The sequence below is a fragment of the Myxine glutinosa genome, chromosome 6 (genome assembly GCF_964187855.1).
Source record: "Myxine glutinosa chromosome 6, kmMyxGlut1.1, whole genome shotgun sequence".
Taxonomy (NCBI): Eukaryota; Metazoa; Chordata; class Myxini; order Myxiniformes; family Myxinidae; genus Myxine; species Myxine glutinosa.
The window spans coordinates 29,760,166-29,779,355 of NC_136266.1; the positions used below are offsets into that span (position 1 = coordinate 29,760,166).

Consider the following 19,190-nt stretch of genomic DNA (forward strand, 5'->3'; position numbering starts at 1 on the left):
AATGACACTCCATTGCACCGAATCAATTAAGAATAGCTCCCCTTCAATAATTCCATTTCCCAGCCAAACTCTCCATCTGTGGGTAAAGCAGTTCACAGGCGTGGGGTGCACGCCCTCTCATTTCGCTGCGATAGTGAATATGTGCTCCGTGCTCTGTTTGAACAGGAGGGGCGGGGTCGCCAGGGAGAGGCAAGCCCAGGGCGCGCCACGAAGGGCGGGGCTCTTCAGCCCCATGCCCAAATAAGGAAACAAGCCCGTGGCTCGCCACGAGGGGCGTGCCGTCGGTGCCATGCCCAAATAAGGAGACAAGCCCGTGGGATTACCATACAAGGTCACGAAACAGAGCACGGGGGGGAGGGCGGTACCAAAACCGAGGAGGGCATGTCAGACCCGCGCTGAAGGTTTGAACAGAAGGGTGCGACGATCGCTGGGACAAGCTACACGAGAGATACGGCAGATGAGTCCAGGTGCGTGAGAGGGTTCGCAGTCCACCGGGAGAGAGTTCAGAGTTGCACCGAAATTGCGTGAGAGATACGAAAAGCCTTTGACAAAGAGCCGCTTCAACCAGCCCCGTTTCAACCAGCCGAGTGACCCTGCCGGCGTGCGCTGTGAAGCCGAATACAAGGAGCTGCCGGCTCCTCGCTTCCCGCCCGGAGTGGACCTGCTCGCTGTGCCCTGTGATCCCACCTGCTCATCCCTCCAAACGATTCCTACCCTTCCATCCATTTGCGTACGTGAGTTTGTTTTGTTCGTGCTGTCCTGGGTAGTAAACTAAGTCAGTATAAGCTAGTAATTTGCACTGTGTTACCTGCTTTTTCATGTCCGCTGTAAATACCCGTGACTGCTCTTTTTTGCTTATGTGTGTGTAAATAATAATAAACCCTGTTACTCTTCTGTACGTCTTCTTCTTCTTCCTCTTTGCATTCGTCGTCTTAGTCTTTTCCCCATTGAATATCTGTGGCGCGATACGGCCAACGTTTGGGTGAATCGGGTTTGGTCGGGGAACAACTGTTCGGCCGCGGTACCTCCGCTCGGTAAATAACATCCAATCCGCGGACCGTAACAATATATATATATATATATATATATATATATATATGTATGTATGTATGTATGTATGTATATATATATATACATACATACAGTGCGTATGTATACATATATATATATATATATATATATATATATATATATATATATAGTTACGGATCTGGGGTCGGCGCTCCCCTTAGCAAGGGGGGGGGGGTTAATCCCCCTTCTATTTGCACTGGCCGTCTCCAATCCTGAAGCTACCCCGCTCCCCTGTGGGATGGGATTGGCCGAGGTGATTGGTCAAGGGATTCCCGTACACCCCCGCCAATCCCTCCACAAGGCAGGTGGGTAACTCCGCTCGAAACCACGGACAATATGGTATTTGCCGAGCGGGTTAGCAGTCCGAAGTTCGAGCCATTAACAAAGACTAACCTGAATGCGGAGCTTTGGCCGAAATCGCACCACAGGAACTCAATGGGGAAATCTCTAAAACGATCGGATGAGAAAGAAGAAATCAAAGAATGGAGGAACAGGTATTTATTATTATTTACACAAACCCAAATAAGAAAAGAAGAACGAAGTAATTTACAGGGAAGAGGAAGAAGCAGATACACGGGGCAAATCCTTATACAAACTTAACTTATACCCCAGACAACACAGAGGACAGACGACGGGCAGACTCACACGAATGGGGAATTGCAGGTTGGATTGGCTGGAGGGAGAGAAGGGTTCGTGCAGGACGGCAGGCTGGAGGTGAGCGGCCGCCGACTCCAATGCAATCTGGTCCACAGAACGGGTGACAGGGAGGTCCGAGGATCGCGGCACGTCGAGGTTCGCGTGCCCGCACTTGTTGTTGTCTGTAGCCTTGTAGGTTTGCGCGTCTCCGCTTCATGCGTCTCCGAAGCTCTCAGCAGGACCGCCACTTGCGCAAGCACCTCCCTCAAAAACTCTCTTGCAGAACTGCTTGCCATGGAACTCCTCAACTGAGGTGGAGGGCTCCGCGCCACGGGTTATATAGCGCCACACCCTGGAACGTTCGCGAAACTACTCGATGTTTCTTGGTCACGCCTCTCAAGCCAAACCCCTGATCTCTGGTTGGTCGTTCGGGGGCTCCACCCTTGACGACGAGGTGGGGCCACGCCCTTCTTCTCCGAGTTGGAGCACATGTTGAATGGCGGCGAATGCAGTTGGTAATGGAGGTAATGCAGTTGGCAATGGAGGTTCTGGGGCCATTTAAAGGGGATCTATCTTATTTGATTTTGGTGCAACGTAAGATCAACTAGTGGAGACACAGCCTTAACTGATACACAGACTAATGGAATAACTATAGAGAGGTTCTATGATTGGCTACGTGCTTGTACATGGACTAGCTGAGGTGCACTTATTTCAATTAACAGCCAATTAAGGGGAAATGTACACAGGAAATTTACTACTAAATTTACAAAGTGAAGGTTCTAAAAACCGTAACAATATATATAAACACATATACACGCATACACACATACACACATATATACACGCACACACACATATATACACACATATATACACATATATACACACACATATATATATATATATATATATATATATATATATATATATATATATATATATATACATATATATATACATATACATCCACATAGATATACACACACACACAAATATATACACACATATATAGACACATACACATATACACATATATACATACACAAACACATATACACACATACGCATATACACACATACACATATATACATACACAAACACATATACACACAAACACACACACACACACACACACACACACACACACACACACACACACACAGTCGAATAGCTGTCTCCGTCATTATTGCAGTCCCAAACCCGAATAGACAGGAAATAGAAGTAACTTTTGCAAATGAACGATTGCAATATCGAAGAAGTCAAACTAAATACCGAGATCGTCCATCTTTTTTAGCCCCTGTTGGACTTAGTCTGAAACGGGGGTTTATGGATAATCATATATGTTTATGGATCACAATAATCTCGTCCGACCATCCGTGTGTCTGCAACCATATCTCGGAGATGTACAACCCATTTTGTTCATATTCGGCACAAAGACAATACATGATGGTATAAGAATTCATTTATTTTGTATACATTTGCAGAAAATTTTGTTTCGCGATGCGATCAAAGATGGCCGACCAACAGCTATTTTCGTTATAAGAAATCCGATGTCAAACATGTCTTCAACCATTTCGCGGACATGCATTTGTCGTTGTTCAAATTTGGTACACAGATAATGAATTATGGCTCACATATGCACGACATTCTTTTTCGAGATCAGATCCAAGATGGCCGACTGGTCGCCATTTTGTTACTTAAACGTGCCCCAACCAATTCTTGAATAAGCATGGTCCAATTTTGTTCAAACTTGGCACAAGCAGAGTTCATGATGGCATACGAGTGCACCTCACTTTATTTTGCGATCTGATCAAAGATAGCCAACTGGTGGACTGGCGGCCATTTTAGTTGTAAAAAACCAACAATATTGACCATGTCCTCAACCACTTCTCGGACATGCATTTACCAGAGGCGGATTTAGAGGGGGGCGCAAATGGTGTGCGCCCCCCCCCCCCTTATTGGAAATCCTAGATCCGCCCCTGTTTACCAATCTCGTTCAACTTTGGCAAGCAGATTAATGAATCATGGGTTACATATAGGCACGTCATCTTTTTACGAGATCAGATAAAAGATGGCCGACTGGTGGCCATTTTGTTACTTAAACGCGTCCCCATCCATTTCTCGACATGCATGGACCGATTTTGTTCAAACTTGGAACAAAGACAATACATGAGAGTATCCACATGCAGAATATTTTGTTTTGTCATCCGACCAAAGATGGCCGACTGGTGGCCATTTTGTTACTTAAACGTGTCCCCATCCATTTCTCGACATGCATGGACCGATTTTGCTCAAACTTGGAACAAAGACAATACATGAGAGTATCCACATGCAGAATATTTTGTTTTGTCATCCGACAAAAGATGGCCGACTGACAGCCTTTAACTCTGTATTGCAAAATAACAAAAACCAAGGTGGAGGCTAGGACATTTTATGTGTTTTCTTCTTTCTTTCTTTTTTTTTTTTTGTCAAGGTGCTCGTCATTGTGGGACGTGGGTGTGTGAAATAGCAGAGAAGGTTCTCTCGTTATTGGTTCATTGTTTAATCATGCCAGGTGCATTTGCAGGGTTTTGTAATCTGTGTTAAACAAATCTGCAGCGAAGCAAGCAGTGCGTGATGCTGTGCCCGATAAGCCATATCTTTATTCCCGCAAAAGCGCACACAAGTCTGGGGGAAATAAACACCAAGTTTCAAATGACATACATCAGGTGCTTGTTACCTCTTTTTACATTTTATGACTCATAGAAATAGGTGTTTTTATGCTACTAAATGAAATAAGGCAATTGTATGTATATATGTTTGTATGTATATTTGTATGTATGTATGTATGTTTGTATGTATATTTGTATGTATGTATGTTTGTATGTATATTTGTATGTATGTATGTTTGTATGTATGTTTGTATGTATATATGTATGTTTGTATGTATGTTTGTATGTTTGTATGCTTGTATGTTTGTATGTATATTTGTATGTATGTATGTTTGTATGTATGTTTGTATGCATGTATGTTTGTATGTATGTTTGTATGTATGTTTGTATGTATATTTGTATGTATGTATGTTGGTATGTATGTCTGTATGTATATATGTATGTTTGTATGTATGTTTGTATGTTTGTATGTATGTTTGTATGCATGTTTGTATGTATATTTGTATGTATGTATGTTTGTATGTATGTTTGTATGTATAAATGTATGTTTGTATGTGTGTTTGTATGTTTGTATGTATGTATGTATGTATGTATGTATATATGTATGTATATGTTATGGATTCTTCACTTCCGTTGTTGTGGTTTTCATCCACTGTAAACATTTTTTATTCCATGTATTATTATTGTTGTCGTTTGAGGGAAATAGGAATTATTATTTTCAAAAGGAAAAAAAGTTAATGTTTTAAATGAAACCGGAACCGGACGACGAAGAAGAGGAAGAGAAAAAAAAAGAAGGCGGAGCGAGTGAGTCGGACAAGAAGGAGCCGAGCTACTTGGAGGTTTGGAGCGAACGTTGACGAACGAGAGTCACGAATGAACTTTTGGTTTCCCGGGAAAGGGATTCCTGCGACAGAGTTGTTATCGCTGTGACAGATCAACCTGCGTGTCAAGTTTTGCAGTCGATTCTGAAGAGAATCATCGTCGGGCCGTTATGTCTCGAGTACGGGCCGTCGGCCATTTTGACTCGCACGCTTTGCGCGTCGTGCAAGTTTTCTTTACTTTGCTTCAGCCGTTTTCACCGCATTCAGACGTTTATCTGGCGCGTGTGTGTGCAACGTGGATTTTGAAGGTTAATTTGCAGTTCGCCGACTGTGAGCCGTGAAACGTCCATACCCGAGGGTGTGATTTCCCAGTCGCCTGGAGGGCGCCTTTGGATTTCCCAGTTGCCTTGAGGGCGCCTTTGTGCAGCTTTGGCAGTAGGACTGTAACTGCAAGCCCAACGGGATTCTGGTCTCGATTGGACATTGATCTGACGATCACTGGAGCGGATCGACTTTGGCTTGAAGCCGGAATCAACTTTGGCTTGAAGCCGGGAAAGAGACAACGACTTTGGCTTGAAGCCGGAAGCAACTTTGGCTTGAAGCCGGGAAAGAGACAACGACTTTGGTTTGAAGCCGGGAAAGAGACATTGGGAATGTTCTTGTTTCACTCACTTGGAGCACAGTGAGTTATATATTACGAAACTGATGGTACCATCATAGGGTATATATATAAATTGTACTTTTTATTACTATTATTGTTGTACTGTTATTCTTGTGTGATCTTAATACAATATTTGGTTGTTGGTAACAATTGGTGTGGCTTCACCATTGATCTTTGACATACAGAAAAACACTTTTTTTCTGCCATGACTCCTCTCGGGGCTCGGCGGTACACCATGATCAGGGGGTTGGAGAGGAGCACGTAACTGCATGTTTGTATGTTTGTATGTATGTTTGTATGTATGTTTGTATGTATATTTGTATGTATGTATGTTTGTATGTATGTTTGTATGTGTATATGTATGTTTGTTTGTATGTTTGTATGTTTGTATGCTTGTATGTTTGTATGTACTGTATATTTGTATGTATGTATGTTTGTATGTATATTTGTATGTATGTATGTTTGTATGTATGTTTGTATGTATATTTGTATGTATGTATGTATGTATGTATGTATGTATGCATGTTTGTATGTATGTATGTATGTTTGTATGTTTGTATATATGTATGTATGTATATATGTATGTATAATGTATATACTAGTGGGGTATGGTTACACGTTGTGTAAACAATAACAAACCGTGATTCATATTTAGGTCCATGTATATGTATGTTTGTATGTATGTTTGTATGTATGTTTGTATGTTTGTTTGTACATATGTTTGTATGTTTGTTTGTATGTATGTTTGTATGTATGTATGTATGTATATACTAGTGGGGTATGGTTACACATTGTGTAAGTAATAACAAACCGTGATTCATATTTAGGTCCATGTATATGTATGTATGTATATTTGTTTGAATGTATTGTTACAGACACGACTTTGATGTTATGGTGGGCCGAGCGGAATGGCCGCCGTGTCCGCACAAGTTACCCGATTATACTCGAACCTTGGCCGAGTCGCGCTACGCTAGGTCAATGAAGGAAAAGGACACAACGGCTGGGATTAAAATCACACGACACCAGGGATACGGTTCTCAAGACCTCCGGAAGAGGTTATAATATTGCGGAAGGTCAGATTACAGGAATGAGAGGGACAGCATAGTAAGACAGGCACTTAAACACGGTCTTATACTAGCCCCGACAGACGACAGATAAACAGGACAAAACTGACTCACACGGGGATTGATGGCAAGGAAAGCGGGTAGTCGATGGCTCAAGGTGCACTCTTGGCTCAGGGACAGAATCGACCCGGTCCGGTCCAGAGATGCGGGAGGTCTCTCTCAGCGCTGGAAGGCGACGTTCTTTCTCCAAGCTGGGGGCGCATCTCACTTCACATCCGGTAAGTCGCTGCATATCTCCGGCGGGGAGTGACACGCCCTCGGCTCGTTAGCTCCGCCCCAGATGGAATCGGCCCGTTGCTTCTCATTGGGTGCGGGGGGTTACCGGCTCCGCCCTTGACGAGGGGCCGACAGGCAGCCCCTTCGTGGTAACCCCGTCGGCGCACATGGGTAATGGCGGCTAACCGAGCCGGAGTGAGGACGCACACTCCCCGCGCGCGCCGTTGTTGTAGTTGTTGTAGTTGTTGTTGTAGTTGTTGTTTGGGGAAGAAGATGGGAGGAGGTATGGGAAGGTCCTAAACTCACTACTGGTGCCATATAATCACATTCTGGTGCAACGAAGAGTCAGAATTAATGGAAACGAGTCCTTTACTGACATAGACTAAGAATAACTAGCAAGATGTCCGAAAGTTGTCTACGTGAGATGCGGTGGACCTGGGCACGACATTTAATGGGGGAAAAAAGGGGAAGGTCGGTTCTACAGAGTGTTGTTTACAGACAATGGGACTAGGGAATGGGGGATTGGGGATAGTTGGGGAGTATTGGGGAAATAGGGGAATATTTACAAGCGGATATGGAGGCCAAATCCCATATCCGCAACAGTATGTATGCATTCACGTATTTTTGTTTGTGGAATGTCTTCTGCTGGGTACGCATTTCTCTGTGATGTTGTGGCTGATGCTGCTTTATTCGTCTCTTTCAATGTCATCACAGATTGCATCACATCACATCACAGATCACAGTAGTCTGGTGTTGGCTTAGCGGTTAGGGTGCCGGCTTGGGATCCTAGGATCCTGGGTTTGAATCCCGGTCGATCGCTGAATTAACGCCAGGGGGGTTGACTCAGCCTGTCATCCTTCCGAGGTCGGCAAATTGAGTACCAGCTTGCTGGGATGAATGATCACGGTGCGTACCCCGGCTTAGAATAGGTACACCATATCCCTCCCTGTGCATCGTAAGAGGCGACCAAGGGTTGGCGTCAGGAAGGGCATCCGGCCATAAAAAAACATTGCCTCAAACAGGGAACCATGATTGTCATGGGGCCCGCAAGGCTAACCCCCGCTCTAGCGGGGAAAATGGCCTTATAACGATCATTCATTCATTCATTCAATGTCATCACAGATTGCAAGTGACCAGGGCAGCGGTCTAAGTGGATGCTGGAGAACATCACTCACATGCAGCTTTCTACTAGAGGTGACAAGTGCCATGTGTCCAAGTAGTTTGTGATTCGTTTTGAGGACCATTTCCTTGTTTGATGACTTCTTGGTGACAGGTTTCTTGATGCTGTCAAATCCCTTCAGTTGCATTCTAGGTAATCCTTCGAAGAATAATGTACTTCACCTTTCTCTGGCCTGTTTTCTTGGAATACCATATACAGCTTCATCACCTTTCTTTTGTGCTGTCAGAAGGTATAAAGCTGTATATTTCAGTATTGTGAGCAGCGGGCAGCCAACGTGTTATCGAGACCAGTTCAACAACAGTTTTTAGACGTTAGTTTGTTGTTGTCTGAAGTGAATCATTCCGTTTTAAGAAACATTGTAGTTTCCAATCAACAGCCATGTTGTAGACCCTGATGGAGATCGATTAACACTTGAATCGTCAATTTCATGGTACTTCGGATGGTGGTTCAATGTATGGGGTGAAAGTTTGATATTTTTTAAATAGTAAATCTATACATACTATAAGGGAGATGTGTGTGTGTGTGTGTGTGTGTGTGTGTGTGTGTGTGTGTGTGTGTGTGTGTGTGTGTGTGTTGCCATTTCTGTCAGGGATGGGTGAACGGATCTTATCTTCGTCAAACTTTCAGAGGTTCACACCATTGGTATTCTGGAAGCAGGAATACCACAGCAAGATGTTCCAAGACATTTCAAATGTCACAGGAACACCATTGAATTATTAAAGTATTTACCATTAGAAGCTTGTTTTGACAGATCCAAGTTGGGATGTTCTTTAAGATCACTTTTTTTTTTTTCCAGCAAAAGCCTCTCTAAAAATACATTCCATTCGATATTTCTACTGACAGTAAAGCAGATGTGATGTAGCTAATGCAGTATTGACTTACACCCCATTTACATTCACATGAGGCCCAGGAAAAATCCATGTATAACCCATGCAAATCCCATGCCCAGCCATCATGGGGGTAGCCCACGAAAAACCCATGCCCTGCCCACATCAGCTAGCCCACAAAAAACCCATGCACTGCCCACGTGGGCAACCCAGCTGGCACCAGGGTGGAGCCTATTGACAAATCCAGCTGGGGCCTTCGTGTGGGGACACACTTTGGACCCACAAGTTAGTCCACATAGGACTCATATGGGACCCAGCTGTACGTACTGGCTGGGGTACTGGCCTGTTTGGCATTAGTAAAATAGAAAGCTTAACTATTCTTATTGTTAAATTGCAAATATATAAATAAAATTTAGCTCAACACATGCACTACATGACCAAAAATATGCGGACAACCCTTCTATTAAAGTATTTAATATGCGGACAACCCTTCTATTAAAGTATTTCATATGCGGACAACCCTTCTATTAAAGTATTTCATATGCGGACAATTACAAGGGGATTAATCCCCCCTTCTTAAGGGGAAAAGGGGCCGACGTTGAGATCTGCAACAATATGTTCATCTTTCATTAATCATCCACTTTCTAAACTCCCCCCTTGCCCCTCACCTCCTAAGCTCCCCCTTGCCCCTCCCCTCCTAAACTCCCCCCTTGCCCCTCCCCTCATAAAGTCCCCCCTTGCCCCTCCCATTCAAAACTCTCCCCTAATCCCTCCCCTTCAAATCTCCCCCCCAACCATCCCTCCCAAATTCTCCCTCCTCCCACCTCCTTCTCAAAGCTGCCTCCTCCCAACTTCGTCTCCCTTCCATGTCATACCTCCACCTCCCCCAACCTTCTACTTTCCTCTGCCCCACCTCAAACAACCCCTCACTGTGCCTCATCCCATCACCATCAAACCTTTCATCCTCCTCATCCTTCCCTTTCTTGTACCTCTTCGGTAATTTCTGACACATTATCCACTGTTCTTCCTACCTCTCCCTCTCACCCTTCATCTGACCCTACCCCTCCCCTCCCCTGTCCTGCACCCGATGCTCCCCCTCTCTCCTCATTAACGGTATGGACCTCAAACATCCGGGGCCTTCGCTCAAACCTGATTGATCCCTGATTGGTCTGGCACCTCCCCCTCTCATCCTTCATCTTACCCTACCCCTCCCCTCCCTTGTCCTGTACCCGATGCTCCCCCTCTCCCTTCATTAACGGTATGGACCTCAAACATCCGGGGCCTTCGCTCAAACCTGACTGATCACTCCATACAGGTTGCTTCTGACAATCCAGACTTGATCTGCTTAACAGAGACTTTCCTCCTTCAAGATGTCTCTGATTCCTTAATATCTCTTCCTGGTTACTCCCTCCTCCGGTATGATAGACCTGAGCCTCGTCCTGGTGGTGGGGTGGCTATCTTTACCAAAAACTCTCTTCCTCACTCTCCTTGCACTGCCCTCTCTCCTCCTCACACCCAGGAGTACCTCTGGATACGGCTTCCTCTCCACTCCCACCTTTTGTTCATATGTGTTCTGTACCGTCCTCCAAACAGTGATGACTCCATTTACATTTCACTGTCTGACAACATGGACCAACTTCTATCCACCCATCCCAACTCTCTCTTCCTCATATGTGGCGACTTCAACTGTCATCATGCCAGCTGGTTGGGTGTGGGTTCCTCTCTCACCAGGCATGGCACCTCAGCAAAGGACTTCTGTGACTCACTGGGATTGACACAATCTGTCAATTTCCCGACCCGGATCTCAGCCAATGGAGTATCTTCTCTTCTAGACTTGGTTATGACAAACTTCCCTGCTAATGTCTGCTGCTCTTCTTCTGCTCCAATCGGTTCTTCTGATCATGTGCTTGTCAAAGTGGACATCTCTCTGGCCATTCTCAGAGAGCCTCCTCAGCGTCGACGAGTCTGGCATTTCACTCAGGCCGACTGGGACGGTCTTCAAGCAGCCATCAATCGTCTGGATTGGTCTCCCATCTCCACTGCCTCTGACATCAATTCTTCCTGGGAATTCTTCCAAAGCAAACTGCTCTCTCTCATGCACAGATTTATCCCATCTCGTCTTCAGTTGTCTTACCCTTCCTCCCGTCCATGGTACACTGAATCTTGTGGTGAGGCAGTTGCCCTGAAACAATTTGCCTTTGCCTCTTGGAAGGCTAATCCAACTGAAGGCAATCTCAGTTCCTTCCACCAAGCTCGGAACAAGTGTGTGTCTACCCTCAGGAGTGCCAGGAAGCACTATCTCTCCACACTGAAGAATGAACCCTCAAACCTGTCTCCTTCCTCCAAATCCTGGTGGCATCTGGTCAAATCCGTTTCTGGTGTTTGTTCCCCCTCCATCCCCTCCCTTACCTCAAATGGCCACACAGTTGACATCGCACGTGACATAGCCGAATGCCTCAACTCTGTGTTTGCCTCAAAATCTTTAGTCCCAAACCCATCTCTCTCTGTTCCCACCTTTCCCAGTCGAACCCAACTGCTCCTGGACTCTGTGTCCTTCTCTCCTGACAAGATGGAGGAGTTTTTGTCTAACCTCGACTCTGATTCTGCAACTGGACCAGACGGCATCAGCCCACGGGTCCTAAAATCATGCTCTGCCGCTCTATCTCACCCTCTCTCTGTTCTTTTCACCCTCTCTTTTGCTCAAGGTCATCTGCCAGGATCCTGGAAATCAGCAAACATTACCGCTTTACACAAAAAAGGTGCAAAAACAGATCCTTGCAACTACAGACCAATCAGCCTGCTCCCAATTATCAGCAAAGTCATGGAATCCATCATTGCCTCGGATATGAAATCTTTCCTCCTCTCCAATGGCTTGATCTCTGATCATCAATTTGGTTTCAGACCAGGTCACTCTACTCTGCACATGCTGCTTCTGCTGTCTCAACAATGGATGGAGGTCCTCAATGCCAAACAGGAAATCAGAGCTGTCTCCCTTGACATATTACGTGCCTTCGATACGGTCTGGCACCCAGTTCTGCTCACCAAACTCTCCTCCTATGGTATCCATGGAAATCTCCATGCATGGCTTGCGGACTTCCTCTCTGGTTGTAGTCAACATGTGGCCCTGAATGGATTTCTCTCATCTCCCCTTCCTGTTCAGGCTGGAGTTCCCCAAGGCAGTGTTCTGGGCCCTGTGCTTTTTCTGGTCTTTATCAATGATCTCTCCGACTCTCTGGAAAATCCTCTCTATCTCTTTGCTGATGACTCCACTCTCTGCCACTCCATTCCTCTTCCCTCAGATCGGCAGTCTGCAGCCTCCTCACTCTCTGAAGACTTGGACAAAATCACAGACTGGTCAAACAAGTGGAACATGTCTTTCAATCCTGACAAATCTCACACTCTTTCTATGTCTCTCCGAAAAGATCGACTGGACAACCCTCCCATCTACTTTCTCAACAATCCTCTCCAAGAAGTTCTGTCGCTCAAGCTTTTGGGTCTCACTATCTGCCATGATCTTTCTTGGGAAAACCACATTTCCAAGCTGGCCTCCAAAGCCAGTCGTCGACTGGGCAGCCTCCGTCGTGCGAAGTCCTTCCTCGGCACACCTGAGCTCCTCACCACATACAAGGCTTTCATCTGCAGCTCAATGGAATACTGTTCTCCCCTTTGGGCCAGTGCTCCTGCCTCACACCTAGCTCGGCTTCACGCTGTTGAAACCAAAGCTTTCAGAATTATTGGAATCTCCCGCGATGAAGCTATCTCTGAGGGCCTTTCACTCACTCACCGCAGGCAGGTAGGTGGTCTTTCTGTCTTCTTCCGACTCCTCTCCGGCCTTGCACCCCCAGCTCTCTCTGTGCTCTGTCCCCCAAATATTCCTACAGGTCGCACAAGATCTGCCAGCAACCCTCTGATGGTTAAACTGCCGAAATCTCGGCTCTCTGCTCACCTTCACTCTTTCATTCCTCTTTTCTCCCGCCTCTGGAACAAACTCCCTCACTCCCTTCAATCCCACTCCTCCCTCCAGGTCTTTAAAACAGCTGTTCACCACCTTCTCTTATCTTCCCCCATCCAAAACCTTGATCTTTTCTGCCCCGCTAATTCACCCCAGATCCACCTTGTTTGAAATTCCAACTTCTTTCCTGGAAGTCCTGGCAGTGTCCATATGTTTTATACCTCTCCCACCCCCCCCCCCTTCCCATGCCCTCCCCTTCCCATGCCCCCCCTCCAAAGCCCTCTCCCTCTCACAGATCTCTCGATGTCTCCATGTCTCTCGGTCCCTGCTCTCAAATGTTGTGTTTGTGTCCTTCCCCCTCTCTCCCCATCTTGTCTACCGCTCCCGATGTTATATGTTTTATGTGTCGGTTTGTCTTTCTGTGTGATTAATGTTTGCTCTTTCACGAGCCTCGATCTTGTATACAAAAAAAGAAAAAAAGAAAAAAAACAAAAAAACATTATATTAAAGTATTTAATATGCGGACAACCCTTCTATTAAAGTATTTAATATGCGGACAACCCTTATATTAAAGTATTTAATATGCGGACAACCCTTCTATTAAAGTATTTAATATGCGGACAACCCTTATATTAAAGTATTTAATATGCGGACAACCCTTCTATTAAAGTATTTAATATGCGGACAACCCTTATATTAAAGTATTTAATATGCGGACAACCCTTCTATTAAAGTATTTAATATGCGGACAACCCTTATATTAAAGTATTTAATATGCGGACAACCCTTCTATTAAAGTATTTAATATGCGGACAACCCTTCTAATTAGTGGATTCGGCTGTTTCAGCCACACCCATTTCTGACAGGTATAATATAATCAAGCACACAGCCATGCAAGCTCCATAGACAAACATTGGCAGTAGAATGGGCTGTACTGAAGAACTCAGAGACTTTCAACGTGGTACTGTCATAGGATGCCACCTTTCCAACAAGTCAGTTCGTCAAATTTCTGCCCTGCTAGAGCTGCCCCAGTCAACTGTAAGTGCTGTTATTGTGAAGTGGAAACGTCTAGGAACAACAACAGCTTAGCTGCAAAGTGGTAGGCCACACAAGCTAACAGAACGGGACTGCGGAGTGCTGAAGCACGTAGCACATAAAAATCGTCTGTCCTCAGTTGCAACACTCACTACCGAGTTCCAAACTGCCTCTGGAAGCAACGTCAGCACAACAACTGTCTGTCGGGAGCTTTAAGAAATGGGTTTCCATGGCCAAGCAGCCGCACACAAGCCTATGATCACCATGCGCAATGCCAAGCGTCGGCTGGAGTGGTGTAAAGCTTGCCGCCATTGGACTCTGGAGCAGTGGAAGCACGTTCTCTGGAGTGATGAATCACGCTTCACCATCTGTCAGTCCAATGGAAGAGTCTGGGTTTGGCAGATGCCAGGAGAACGCTACCTGCCCAATGCATAGTGCCAACTGTAAGGTTTGCTGGAGGAGGAATAATGGTCTGGGCTGTTTTTCATGGTTCAGGCTCGGCCCTTAGTTCCAGTGAAGGGAAATCTTAATGCTACAGCATACAATGACGTTCTAGACGATTATGTGCCTCCAACGTTGTGGCAACAGTTTGGGGAAGGCCCTTTCCTGTTTCAGCATGACAATGCCCCCGTGCACAAAGCGAGGTCCATATAGAAATGGTTTGTCGAGATCGGTGTGGAAGAACCTGACTGGCCTGCACAGAGCTCTGACCTCAACCCCATCAAACACCTTTGGGATGAATTGGAACGCTGACTGCGAGCCAGGCTTAATCGCCCAACATCAGTGCCCGACCTCACGAATGCTCTTGTGGCTGAATGGAAGCAAATCCCCACAGCAATGTTCCAACATCCAGTGGAAAGCCTTCCCAGAAGAGTGGAGGCTGTTATATCAGCAAAGGGTGGGATCAACACCATATTAATGCCCATGATTTTGGAATGAGATGTTCGATGTTCGGGTGTCCGCATACTTTTGGCCATGCAGTGTATTTATTTATATATGACGTAACCTGTAGATTAAATAACTCCAACCTCATCTATTACCACCCTTCATCGTTCCTCTGTATCACAAGCTCTGAATACAGGAGTACTCAATGAGGTGGCCCTGAGGGTGAATCACACTTTCCACTCAACAGTAGGGGGGAGGGGGCTGCACATTTGTGTAGTCCTAAAAGGATGTGGATGTGATGGTCGATGAAGCTAATGTGAATGAGGGGATCAAAATAATGAAGATAAGTAAATGAAAGGATAAATTCGTTTGTGTGTTACATCAGAGGCAGGATGAGTTGTTAGGGTTAGGGTTAGGGTTAGGGTTAGGGTTGTTAGGGTTAGGGTTAGGGTTAGGGTTAGGGTTAGGGTTAGTTCGGTTAGCATGGTGGAAATTATTTTGCAAGAAAGGTAATAATTATATAATGAAGCACGTTCGGTAAAATCATGACAACATTGTGCACCTTTTAAAGGGCTTCAAATAATAATACTTTCCCAATACCAATAATACCAGAAAATAAATTTAATTGAAATAAATGCTTGAAAAAGGTAGGAGGAAAATCCAGGAAAAATATTACAATTAAAATAGCAATATATGTAGGGTGTCCACTGTCCACACAACAACAATACCGATGTTACATACCCATCTCTATTCTGTGTACATGTCATATATAGATCATATATTTGTCTTATTCTTATTCAACCCGGGCGAAGCCGGGTACCTCAGCTAGATTCTTCTGTTACAACGCCTTCCTTATCTACCTTATATCCCCCCGACGAGGCCTCTACATAATTTCATGCGGCAGAATTTCGTGCATTTTGAGTGAAAGAAGTGAGACGAAGTTGTAGGAGGAAGAAGAGGCGCGGCCACTGTGGAGGCCTCGATCGTGAGTGGAAATGGCGGGAATTGCGTTTGTATCGCAAAGTAAAGGATCTGCATTCATTTCTGAACTTGCATTGGTGGATTGTTATACATCTGCATTATTTTTCATAAAAAAAACTTCATGTTGAACTTGAAGGCTCCAAGCACGGACTATATATATAGCCCTCATTGAGGTAAAAATAAAAGTAAAAAGCCTGCTATCGCTTGCCAAGCTAGCCGTTCCCCCCTCCCCCTCCCCCCTCACTCCTCCCCCCTCCCCCTACCCCTTCTCCCCTCCCCCTACCCCTTCTTCCCTCCCCCCTCCCCCTCCCCCCTTCCCCTCCACTCCCCCCTCCCCCTCCACTCCCCCCTCCCCCTCCCCCTCCACTCCCCCCTCCCCCTCCACTCCCCCCTCCCCCTCCCCTCCCCATCCCCCCTCTTCTCCCCTCTCCTCCTCCCCCTCCCCCCTCTTCTCCCCTCCCCCTCTTCTCCCCTCGTTTGTGTTTGTGTGTTACTTTTTTTTTTTTTTGTATACAAGATCGAGGCTCGTGAAAGAGCTAACTAACATCAATCACACAAAAAGACAAACCGACACACAAAACACAAAAAACAAGGGGAGCGGCAGACAAGATGGGGAGAGAGGGGGGAAGGACACAAAAGAGAGGGGGAAGAGGGGGAAGGACACAAACACAACATTTGAGAGCAGGGACATTGGGAGGACTTGGGGGGAGGTGGGAGAGGAATAAAACATATGAAGCCCTCCCCCCCTCTTCTCCCCTCTCCACCCTCTCCTCTCCTCCCCCCCCCCCCCGTTCCCCTCCCCTCCCCTTCCTCCTCCCCTCCCTTCCCCCGCCCGGCAATGCCGGGTACTTCCCATGGCCAGCTGTACGTGGGCTGCTCGAGGGTTGGAAAACCAAGCAATCTTTATGTCTTGGCACCAAGTAAGAAAACCAGAAATGTTGTATACCAAGAGGTTTTGAGAAATTGAAAATTGAAAAAACGTCATGTAGGAAATGTACTGTGATATTGCTATAAAATATACATGTTCTTTTCATCATATATTTGTCTTATTCTTATTCAACCCGGGCGAAGCCGGGTACCTCAGCTAGTGCCTTATAAAGGGGTCACATTATCACATCTATTCACCCAAGGAGGAGGTACTGCACGATTTGCTTGAACAATCGTACGCATACGGTATACGAACGTATACGAAAGGTGGATTTAGAATGTTCTTTTCAATAACCGTTATGAGATGTGTGACCCCCTGTGAACTTTCATGAAAGCATCAGCAAACCGTTCTCGGCCCTTTTCCTTCGTAAATTACGCATTTTAACGTACATTACAATCCACATGGCCTTGCAATCGACGACAGGGATTTTACAGGAGAAAGCGAGTTTTACCGGATAGTTTCTCACTCTGTGCATGCGTAAATGGTGCTCAACAGGTTGTGGTGTATAAATGTGGTTGTATGATCTTTAAAATCCGATTTAAAGTTAATTTTTTTGTACGGGTGCAATACCCAAGAGAGAGAATGTCGCTTCCTTCCGTTGTAATCATTGTAATTGCTTCAGCCATTATTGTGCTCGGCAGTATGACATTTATCAACAATTCGGTGGATGAACAATTCAGGGATTTTGCAATCTCTCGATTTGGTACTTTAGCTTTTAAAAGCTTATGACGTAATTCTATAGTAGCTTTTCAGCATATCATTTTGTACACATTTGATGGGGCAGCCATTTTTTCCTGTGCCATCCCTACATACAGTATGTAGCACTACCGGACTCTATGATAACTTCCTCCATAAAATCATATCGTCTTACTTTCTGGAGGTACGCAAAGTGGAGTTCATGTATAGTCACCAGACTTGGATTTAATCAAGATATCCTCATTTTTTCAACCTGTCATTGCCAAGTAAAGGAAAACCGTTTTCAGTCAAAATTTACCTGAGAACGAAATCCTTCAAGAAGTCTCAAACCCAGTTCATGAAGGAGCTTCGCACTTGTGCTGCCCCTAACGAGGCATGGATATTTGCCTGGCTACAAGTTTTTAGAGAAGAAGGCACTGTTAACAATTTGAACAAGAAAGAAATGATGGGCCGACACATTCAGCTCATCCAGAGGATGTGCTGTCTCCCGGGAGCATTGACCTCATTCGCGACTCAGTGGACAGATGCCCGGATAAGTCTCTCAGGCGTCAGAGTCAGGAGCCTGGACTTAAACGTGAAGCAGTGCAAAAAATTCCAATCAACGACCTGAAGATGTATCCATACAAAATTTAAATTAAGCAAACACTGACTGAGCTTGACCTATAGAAAAGAGTGACAATGTGCCAGTGGTTTACAGACAATATTGAAGGACAGCCTGACTTCCTGGACAATACCAGGTTGTCTGATGAGGGACATTTATTTATTAGTGGGCATGTAAACGCCAATAACAATGTTTACTGGGGCATAGAACCCTCTGATAAGGTGAGTGAAAGGCCTCTCCACTCAGAGAAATGCACTGCCTGGGTCGCAATCAGTAAACATGGAGTCATCAGCCCTGTCTGGTTCGAGAAGGACGATAATAAAGCATTGACTGTCAATATGGAGCAATACATCGAGGTCCTGGAGAAGCTTTGAAGCATCCAACGCAGACGCAGAGGTTCAGAAGAGGAGGACAACTGCTCCAACAGGACTGGGCTACTCCCCGCACCTCAAATGTATCACTGTACTGGGTCAACGTGCACTTTGGCAAGAGTCAGTCGAAGACTTGATGTTCCATGGGCACCACACTCACCTGATCTGTATATATTTCTATCATTGGGGCTATCTGAAGGACAGCATCTACCGAGGAAGGCCACAATCCATAGATTATCTCAAAACAGCAATAACTGACAACATCCGTTCAATCACTGCAACTGAATGTGTCAGAGTAATAAACAATTTGGTTTTTTTCAGAATAATAAAGCATATAGGCCAACATCTGGAGGATATGCTCTCACCTCAATCAAATCAATGGCATTAAAGATATCCATCTGAAACTTAATAAAGCGATCATGCATCATGTGAAACAAATGTGGACCAAATAACACGTCATTTGAAATAAAAATGAAGGTTTATTAAATGGCATGGGTACCACAACCTTTTTGTGGACATAGTCTACTGTATCGTACATTACACACAACTCAGC

The 19,190-nt window shown here is 45.2% G+C and overlaps 1 protein-coding gene across 1 annotated transcript in view; it reads right to left on the reverse strand.

Moving 5' to 3' along the window:
* The window catches only part of MLYCD (malonyl-CoA decarboxylase), a 78,381-nt gene that overhangs the window by 25,071 nt on the left and 34,120 nt on the right, over positions 1-19,190 (reverse strand). The gene's annotated exons all lie outside the window — the stretch shown is intronic.